Genomic DNA, 9,498 nt, shown 5'->3' with positions numbered 1-9,498 from the left:
GTCAGGGTGCAATTGGGATTTTGTTGTCGCCGTCCGCCACTATAACGGGCGGAGCGGCGCTCGTTGGGGCGCAAACTATTGTCCGGCATGACCAGCAGCCGTTTCTGCAGGTGCTTAATGCAAGTTCCGAGAATGTGTGTGTGCCGGCTGGTACGGTTGTGGCATATGCCACCACGGCGTTTACGGCACAAGATCATCTGGGCAGCCAGTTCTTCCCTTTCCGGTGAACAACGTTGTGCGCTTCGTAAATTATTATTGAGTTATTCTGATGTGTTTAGCTCCGACGATTTGGACTTGGGAAGCACCTCGTTGCTTTACCATCACATTGACACAGGGGACGCTGCCCCTATTTGGTTGAACTCGCATCGGATGAGTCCGGCGGAGCGAGATCAGGTTCGAGGGGCAGTGGATGACATGTTGGCTGCGGACATAATATCTCCATCTAACAGCCCATGGGGCGCGCATGTTGTTTTGGTTAAAAAGAAGGATGGCAAATTGCGCTTTTGTGTCGACTTTCGTAAGTTGAATAAAGTGTCTGTGGCAGATGCGTACCCCCTGCCGCGTATGGACGACTCCCTCGATCCCTTGTCGGGGGCGAAGTTCTTTTCAACGCTAGATCTCTCTTCGGGATTCTGGCAGCTTCCCCTTGACGAACCCTCGCGGGAGAAGACTGCTTTCCGTACGCCGCAGGGGTTATTCCAATTTAATTGTCTTCCGATGGGGCTGAATGCTGCCCCTGCCACATTTCAAAGGTTGATGGAGTTGGTGTTAACGGGGTTGCAGTGGGAGACATGTCTGATATATTTAGATGATATTATCGTCTTCAGCCGCACATTTGATGAGCATTTACTGCGGTTGGAGGCGGTGTTCGCCAGGATGCGTTCCGCAAATTTGAAATTTAAGCCTAAGAAATGTCACCTACTGCAACGGTCCGTGCGCTATTTGGGGCATATCGTAAGTGCGGACGGGGTGGCCACGGATCCGGACAAGACAGCATGCGTCCGTGACTGGCCGACCCCGGCCACGGTGGGGGATGTACGTCGCTTTTTGGGGTTTGCCTCATACTATCGGAGGTTTGTTCCGGATTTCGCGACGATCGCGAGGCCCTTGCACCTCCTTACGGGTAAAGGAAGGAAATTTGCTTGGGGACCGCCGGAAGAGGCAGCGTTTCAGGGCCTACGCGATCGACTGGCTACGGCACCGACGTTAGATTATCCTGATTTTGATCACCCCTTCATTCTGGATACGGATGCGAGTGACACGGGCATTGGGGCCGTGTTGTCTCAATCAAAAGGTGGTGTGAAACGCGTGGTGGCGTATGGTAGCCGGGTTTTGTCTCCCGCAGAAACTCGCTACTGTGTCACACGCAGGGAACTTTTGGCTATTGTTTTCTTTCTCCGCCAATTTCGACCGTATCTCTACAGTCGTTCGTTTATTGTTCGCACGGATCATGTGGCCTTGCAGTATGCTCTTAAGATGGACCAACCATCCGGCCAGTTGGCGCGGTGGTTGGACACGCTGCAAGAATTTTCCTTCCAAATTCACCATCGGAAGGGGATGCGTCACGCGAATGCGGATGCGCTTTCTAGGTTGCCGCAGCGATCCCCTTGCGCGTGCGCGTCGGGGATGCATAGATGTGCGCCGATTCAGCAACCCCCTCAGCCTGTTGCATTGGCGGTCGACGTGCCTGAAGCTCCAAAGGAGCCGGGACCGGCTGATGGGATTCTGAATCTTCCAAGGGTTGTGTGGATTCGGGAACAAATGTTGGATGGTTCATTGGTCTCGTTACGGAATCGGACTGCGAAGAAGAGTGGGGGACTGGGTACGGGGGGTATGCCGGAAACCGCTCTCCGCAATGGTCTGCTGATGTGGAGGGAAGGGTTACAGGAACGCTGGCGTCTGGTTGTACCGGCATCCTTGCGGTACGAGTTGATTAGGACTCTGCATGGGGACACGCTTTTACATCTGGGGGTGCAGAAGACCCTATTGACGCTGCAGCGAGACTATTTTTGGCACGGCATGACAACGGATGTCGTCGGTCACGTTCGCGCGTGTCCCGATTGTGCCCGGCGAAAACCACCTAAACAACCATATGTGCCGCCCATACAGTCTATTCAGGTGTCTAGAGTTAACGAATTGGTGGCGTTGGACATTTTGGGACCCTTCCCGCCATCCGCTAAGGGAAATAAATACTTGGTAGTTGGGGTAGAGTACCTCTCCCGCTGGCCGATGGCCTGGCCTTTGCCTGACCAGTCAGCGGCGTCTATCACAGACGCCTTTCTATTCGGGTACGTTATGGACAAGGGGGCGCTGGAGAGGCTCTTCACAGACCAAGGCCGTAATTTTTCTTCTAAATTGTTGGGGGAGGTGTGCGCGGCTCTTGGAACTAAAAAGATACGGACATCTCCCTACCATCCGCAAACGGATGGTATGGTCGAACGGCTAAATCGGACATTGTCCGCCATGTTGTGTCACACCGTGAGTGAAAAACAATCGGATTGGGATTTGCATATCCCTGGGGTACTTTCGGCATACCGAATGACGCCGCATGCGGCTACAGGATATTCGCCGTTTTTCTTTATGTATGGTCGCGAGAACGTGCCGCCAATGGATGTGCAGTTGGGAACTGGAGTGAGGGGACCTGCTAAGCCTCTTCCTGATTACATTCGGGATACCGTTCGCTGGGTTACTGAGGCACGGGAGGGGGCCCGCATGGCTACTGCCAAAGCCCAGGCCTGGAACGAGCGGTGTGCTCGACGCTCGAAGGGGGAGTGCCCCTGGAAGGTGGGGGACATGGCCTGGCTCCATTGCCCGCAGGTGAGGCCAGGTACCTCTCCTAAATTACACAAACCATGGCAAGGGCCGGTCCGCCTCATCGAGGTTCCCAACCCACAGTCTGCGCGTGTTCGGTTTGGATCTCGGCGTTGGTTCGTTCACATGTCGCGCTTGAAACCATATGTGGCCCCTCGAGACGATGCGTCATCTCCCGATGTTGCCTTGCCGGGGTCTGTGGCTGCCGACTCATCCCTGCCTGTGCCTGTTGACCTTGCAAGAGCACCTGTCGTGCCTTTTACAGATGTAGTGGTGGTATTGACGTGCGCCGACTGTGACAGTGATGGATCACGGGGCGGCGCGGGGTGCGGGGTTGGGCACGCGTTGTGGGCGTGGTGTGGACGCGCGCGCCGGGAGTGACAGATGACGGGGCGGCGCGGCGTGGGTGGTGAGGCACGATGCGATGTGGGAAAAGAGGATCGTAGCCAGCGCCCAGCGATTGGTCGAATAAGTGGGTGCTCGCAGCGACGTCCGCAGGTGGGGTATAAAGGGGGACGCGCGAGAGCACTCGGGGAGAGTTACCCAGTTGAAGACCCGAAGACGGAGCTGAAGACCTAGTGCCCCGAGACCCCTAGTCCCGCCGTCCTTGTGGGGACCGGGGCCCTGTGTGGCTCGGAGGCGAGGCTGTGGGACCCGGGGTCCGACGCCCCCGTGGGTCGGGCTGGGGACCCACAGTCGAGACGGATACCCCGGGCAGGGAGTGTCCCGAGTAGCTCAGTGGCGTTAGTCGCCGAGTAGCTAAGTGGATGTTGGTCATCCGAGTAGCTCAGTGGCGTTAGTCGCCGAGTAGCTAAGTGGGTGTTTGTCACCCGAGATACTAAGTGGATGTTGGTCATCCGAGTAGCTCAGTGGGCGTTAGTCGCCAAGTAGCTAAGTGGGTGTTTGTCACCCGAGATACTAAGTGGGTGTTTGTCACCCGAGATACTAAGTGGGTGTTTGTCACCCGAGATACAAAGTAGGTGTTAGTCACCTGTGAGCGAGTTTGATAAAATAAAGAGTGTGTTACCCGTGAAGTCGTCTCCCGCCGAGTTACTACACTACAACTGGCGTCAGAAGTAAACCTGTCTTCAAAAAGTATGGACACGAGGAAGACTACCCGTACCCACGAGCGAGGTTGGGACGACGACGGCGTACCGGGGACACCAACCTCGGGAGGAGAGGACGAGGAGTTGCCGCCGATGCAGCACTTCGCGGTGATGGCCGACGCTCCGCTTGCCTCCGACACCAGCCTCCAAGACGCGCGCTCCCGGTTGGCGGAGTTGCTACTCGCCGCCGCCGCTGTCTTGGCCGACATCTCCGTTCCGGCGAGCGGAAAAACGGCTGCGGGGTTGGTGGAGGAAGCGACGTCGGAGGAATCCCGCCAAAAGGCGCTTCGCGCCAAAAGTCTGGAAGTTGCCGCCGTTTTTGGGGGGCCGCCACCGATTGGCGGGAAAGACGGACGCCACGTGGCCGGACACCTCCGCTCAGCGCAGCCCACGTCATCAGCGCGCGCCGGAGCTCTCCATTTTGCGCATGACAACCGAGCCGACATTTTACACAACTACAGCGGAGCGCGGGAAATTCTCTCCGACGTCGACGACGATCGGGTCCTCCAGCAAAGATTGCCCGCGCTGTCGGCGTTCAAGGCGGATGGGGGCGACTGGGGAGCCTTCCAACGAAGGTTCCTCGCTCATCAGGAGATGTCGGGGTGGTCCGACACCACTGCCCTGCGTGCGTTGCCAGCGATGCTTGACGACGACGCGCTTGCAGCCTTCACATCTGCTGCAAGGTCGTCCCGCTCTACGCTCCAGGCCGCACTACACCTGATGGCGAAGGTGTTCGGGCCGCCCTCCACGTGTCGCCACCAGTTCTACGATCGGCGGAAGGTGGCTGGAGAAACGACGCTCGCCTATCGCACGGCACTACTCGCCTTGGCGGACGCAGCTTTTCCCCGCATGGATAAGGAGGGGAAGGACGCCATGGTGACGGAGCAGCTGCTGGCGTTGGCCCACGAGTTGGGGGTCCCCATCAATGTGGCGGACGAGATGGATATCTGCTCCCTGGCGATCGCCACGAGCATTCACGCGTACGAGGTCCTCAAACGCAAGCCGGGGGTCGTCTGCAAATGGGCGGGGAACGCGGCACTGGCCGCCACAATCGCCAAACCTCAGCCAGCTGCGGATCAGGAGCAGGCCTTCGCTGCATCGCGTCCGGGGGAGTGGAGAACGGGAGGTCGTTCGCCCACACGTTTACCCCGCAAGCTGGAGCAACCGAAACCTACGACGTCCGTCGTCTGCTACAACTGCGGCCTTCGGGGTCACGTCGCAGCCGGGTGCCGGGCCCCGCGTCAGCGCGCCACAGGACCACGTCGGGACGACGACCGGGGCCACAAGTCATCCCAACAAAACCCGGCAAGTCGCGGCACCTCACACGTTCGGTCCACAAACACGGCACATTCGGGTCGCCGCTTGGCGGTGGGGGGTTCGCGGCTGGGTGCCGGGGGTTCATTTCGGCGAGGGGGGTCCATACGCGGCCCGCAAGCAGTCGAGTGGTCCGAATTGGCCCACAGGATCGTGGCTGCGTCGGCCGGGTCGTCCGTGGTAACGGGGTTCATTGACGGGGTTGAGGTCCGGGTGCTTGTTGACACGGGTGCGTCGGCCACCATCATCTCGGACCTTATTTATAACATTCTTCCCGTCCAAAGTAGACCCCTTCTGCCAGTAGACGTGCCATTTTATGCGGCGAATGGGGGATCCCTGGGGATCATCGGCCAGATTCGGGCGACTATTTGCATTGGTGACATCAAATTGGCGGGCCCTATTTTTGTATCATCATCGCTGGCCGTTCCCTGTTTGCTAGGTACGGACTTTTTGTCCAAAATGCCCATCAAAATTCTTGTAGATCAGGCCTGCATAGAGCTTCCGTCAGGTCGGCGGGTTGCGTTCTTGACGGGCCCTTCAAAAATGCGCACGGTTTGTGCGACGGTGCAGGCGCTGGCAACTCACACTGTACGGGTGCCCCCGGGATCGCAAATGTTAGTACCCCTTCGGTTCAGGAAGCCACTCGAGGTGGGTGCGGAGGCACAGGGGGTGCTGTTGGGGCCGTCTAACAGGGCCAGAAGGGGCCTCGACTTAGCGGTTGCTCAAACCATGGTGAGAGGGGACAGTGAGCCGTTCGTAATGGTCCTGAATACGGGGTCGCGGCCGGCCGTAATTGCGCAGGGAACGGTGCTGGCTCACGCCGCGCCGCTACCCGTTGAGGAACGGCTCGTGGCTCAAGCAGATTTCACTGTCAAGTCGCATCCTCCAAGTGATGAGGGGACTGAGTGGTTGGACTCGTTGTGTGCCGGTTCTGCTAACTTGTCTGAGGTGCAATTGGGAGCATTGAGGGGTTTGCTACTCGAGTTTGCTGATGTGTTCAGCAAACATAAGTACGATATCGGCTGCACTGACCTGTTGCGCCACCACATAGCTACAGGGGACGCGGCCCCTATTCGTCAGAATCCCTTCCGGCTCAGCCCAGCCGAGAAGGAACATGTGCAATCGGCGGTTAATGATATGTTGGCGGCCGATATCATTTCGCCCTCTTCTAGTCCGTGGGGTGCTCCTATTGTTCTAGTAAAGAAACAGGACGGGTCCTTGCGGTTTTGTGTCGATTTCCGCCGCTTAAACAAAATCTCGATGGCGGATGCGTATCCGCTCCCCAGGATGGATGAGTCGCTGGATGCCTTGGCGGGAGCACAGTTTTTTTCCACACTCGATCTGCTTTCTGGATTTTGGCAATTGCCACTCGATAACGAGTCTAAACCTAAAACTGCTTTCCGGACACCTGGTGGCCTATTTGAATTCAACCGTTTGCCCATGGGCTTACATTCCGCTCCCGCCACGTTCCAGAGACTCATGGAATTGGTTTTGTCGGGCCTCCAATGGGATACCTGTTTGATTTATCTCGACAATATCATCGTCTTTAGTCGGACTTTCGAGGAGCACCTCCAGCGACTGAGAGCGGTGTTCCTCAGGATGCGTTCCGCTAAGCTTAAATTTAAACCGGCTAAATGTTTTCTGCTTCGGGAATCGGTCAGGTATTTGGGCCATATCGTGAGTCGTTCAGGGATCTCGACGGACCCTGCTAAGACGCATTGCGTCAGCTCATGGCCAACGCCAACCTCGGTCACGGAGGTTCGCAGTTTCATTGGTTTCGCCTCCTATTACCGTCGTTTTGTCAAGCAATTTGCCACCATAGCCAGGCCCCTGCACGCTTTGACGGCTAAGGGTGTGAGGTTTCACTGGGGGGCGGAAGAGGAGGCTGCGTTCTGCTCCCTTCGTGACGCCTTGGTGCAGGCTCCCCCCTTGTGTTACCCCGATTTCACACAACCGTTTTTGCTTGACACAGACGCCAGCAACACGGGTATCGGGGGGGTGCTCTCACAGGTGGTCGGGGGGGTTGAACGGGTGGTCGCCTACGGTAGTAGAGTTCCTTCCCCCGCCGAACAACGCTATTGCGTAACTCGTCGTGAATTGTTAGCGATTGTGTTTTTTACACAGCAATTCAGGCCGTATCTTTACGGCCGTCATATTACGGTCCGTACGGACCATGCGGCTCTACAATACGCTATGCGCGTGGCACAGCCATCGGGCCAATTGTCCCGATGGTTGGAAGTCCTTCAGGACTACCAATTCACGACGATTTACCGCAAGGGATTGCGACACTCAAATGCGGACGCCTTGTCGCGGTTGCCTCCGTGCACGGACTGCACATGTTTGTTGGGATCGGCGCGGTGCAAACCCCCGGTCGCCGGCACCCCGGGAGTTGCGCTCGCCGCCTCTAACACCCCGGGAGCGGACGCCCCCACGGGGAGGGATTCGCTGTTGTCGTTGCCCCTCGTTGAGTGGGGCCGTCTCCAGATGTCCGACAGCTCCCTACTTACGCTACGTCGGAAAGTTGGCGCTCCCGAGCTAGGGGAGGCGCGGGTCGGTTCCTGGGTGTGCAGACAGGGCCTTTTGATGAAGTGGGACAACATGTCCCGGCGTCACGTGCTCGTTGTGCCTGTTGCTATGCGGGGTAGAGTTGTTCTGGCAGCTCATGAACGGCTCATGCATCTGGGTTTTCACAAAACGCTCGCCCTAATCCAGCGAGACTATTATTGGCCGGGGATGGGTAACGACGTGGCGAATATTCTTAAGGGATGCGTAGGGTGCGCCAAAAGGAAACCGCCACCATTGGCAGCTAATCCACCGCTGCAATCCATTCAGGTTTCGCGTATAAACGAATTGGTAGCGTTGGACATCTTGGGGCCCTTTCCGGCTACACCAAGGGGAAATAGGTTCCTGCTGGTTGGCGTGGAATACTTCACCCGATGGCCTATGGCATGGCCGCTCGCCAACCAGTCGGCTGCGGCGGTGGCGGACGCCTTTGTCCAGGGTTATGTTTTGGACAAGGGCGCCCCCGAACGCTTGCTGACGGATCAAGGAAAGAATTTTTCGAGCGTTTTGTTGCGCGAGGTGTGCGACCTGTTGGGTACAAAGAAAGTGCGTACTTCCCCCTACCACCCGCAGACTGACGGGATGGTTGAGCGTCTGAACAGGACGATTACGTCTATGTTGTGCCAACAGGTCTGCGACGATCAGGTTGATTGGGACTTACAGGTGCCGGGGGTACTCGCGGTCTATCGAATGGCCCCTCATGCGGCGACAGGGTTTTCCCCATTTTTTCTTATGTATGGGCGGGAGGCCGATCCGGCCATGGACGTCCAACTGGGGATTTCCCAGCCACGTGCAAAATCTAAATTGGCAGACCACATCAAATTTAATATCGCCAAATTGACTGAAGCGCGGGAGGCGGCGAGGTTGAATTCGCGGTCGCGGCAAATTGCGAACGAGAGATTGCATGAACGGAGGGTGCATACGCATGATTGGAAACCGGGCGATAAGGCCTGGCTGCATTGTCCACATGCACCGTTGGCTACGTCCCCCAAGTTGTTGAGACCTTGGAGGGGACCGGTGGAAATTGTGCGGGTTGCACGACCCCAGAGTATACAGATTAAATGGGGGAAACGCCGTTGGTATGTGCACCCCTCCCGACTGAAGCCCTATGCGGCACCGTGTGACCCCGTTCTGTGCCGTGACGACCGGGCGTGTGATGTGACCGTCGACTCGGGGAGGGAGGTGTCGCAGGCTGATCCTCACGTGTCTCCACCTGACCCACCCCCAGGTGCCTCGGGCTTGACGGCTGCTGACCGTCGGGAGCCTGAACCCCGGGGCACGCACGGGTCCTCGATGCCTGGCCGATGTCTTCCTGAACCGCCGGCACCACCGGACGTTCAACCGCGTCTGGTGCCGTACGACGGACCGGCAAGGCGGACTCGGGCTAGGGCTCAACAATTTTCATGAAGACGTTTTTTTCTCTACACCGAGCTCGCCCGGTGTTCCCCTCTGCCGGGGTATTGTCCCGTTGTAGGGACGCTCGGAAAGAAGGGGACACCGCACGAGTCGAAAGAAAAAAATAAAAAATTTTTGTCCATTTATTTTCCTTTCTGCATACACATTGCTATTGGCACTCGCCGGTTTGTATATGTAGTGGTGGTATTGACGTGCGCCGACTGTGACAGTGATGGATCACGGGGCGGCGCGGGGTGCGGGGTTGGGCACGCGTTGTGGGCGTGGTGTGGACGCGCGCGCCGGGAGTGAC

The sequence above is a fragment of the Lampetra planeri genome, chromosome 73 (assembly GCF_965212315.1).
Source record: "Lampetra planeri chromosome 73, kcLamPlan1.2.h2, whole genome shotgun sequence".
NCBI lineage: Eukaryota > Metazoa > Chordata > Hyperoartia > Petromyzontiformes > Petromyzontidae > Lampetra > Lampetra planeri.
This window is presented reverse-complemented; position numbering follows the sequence as displayed.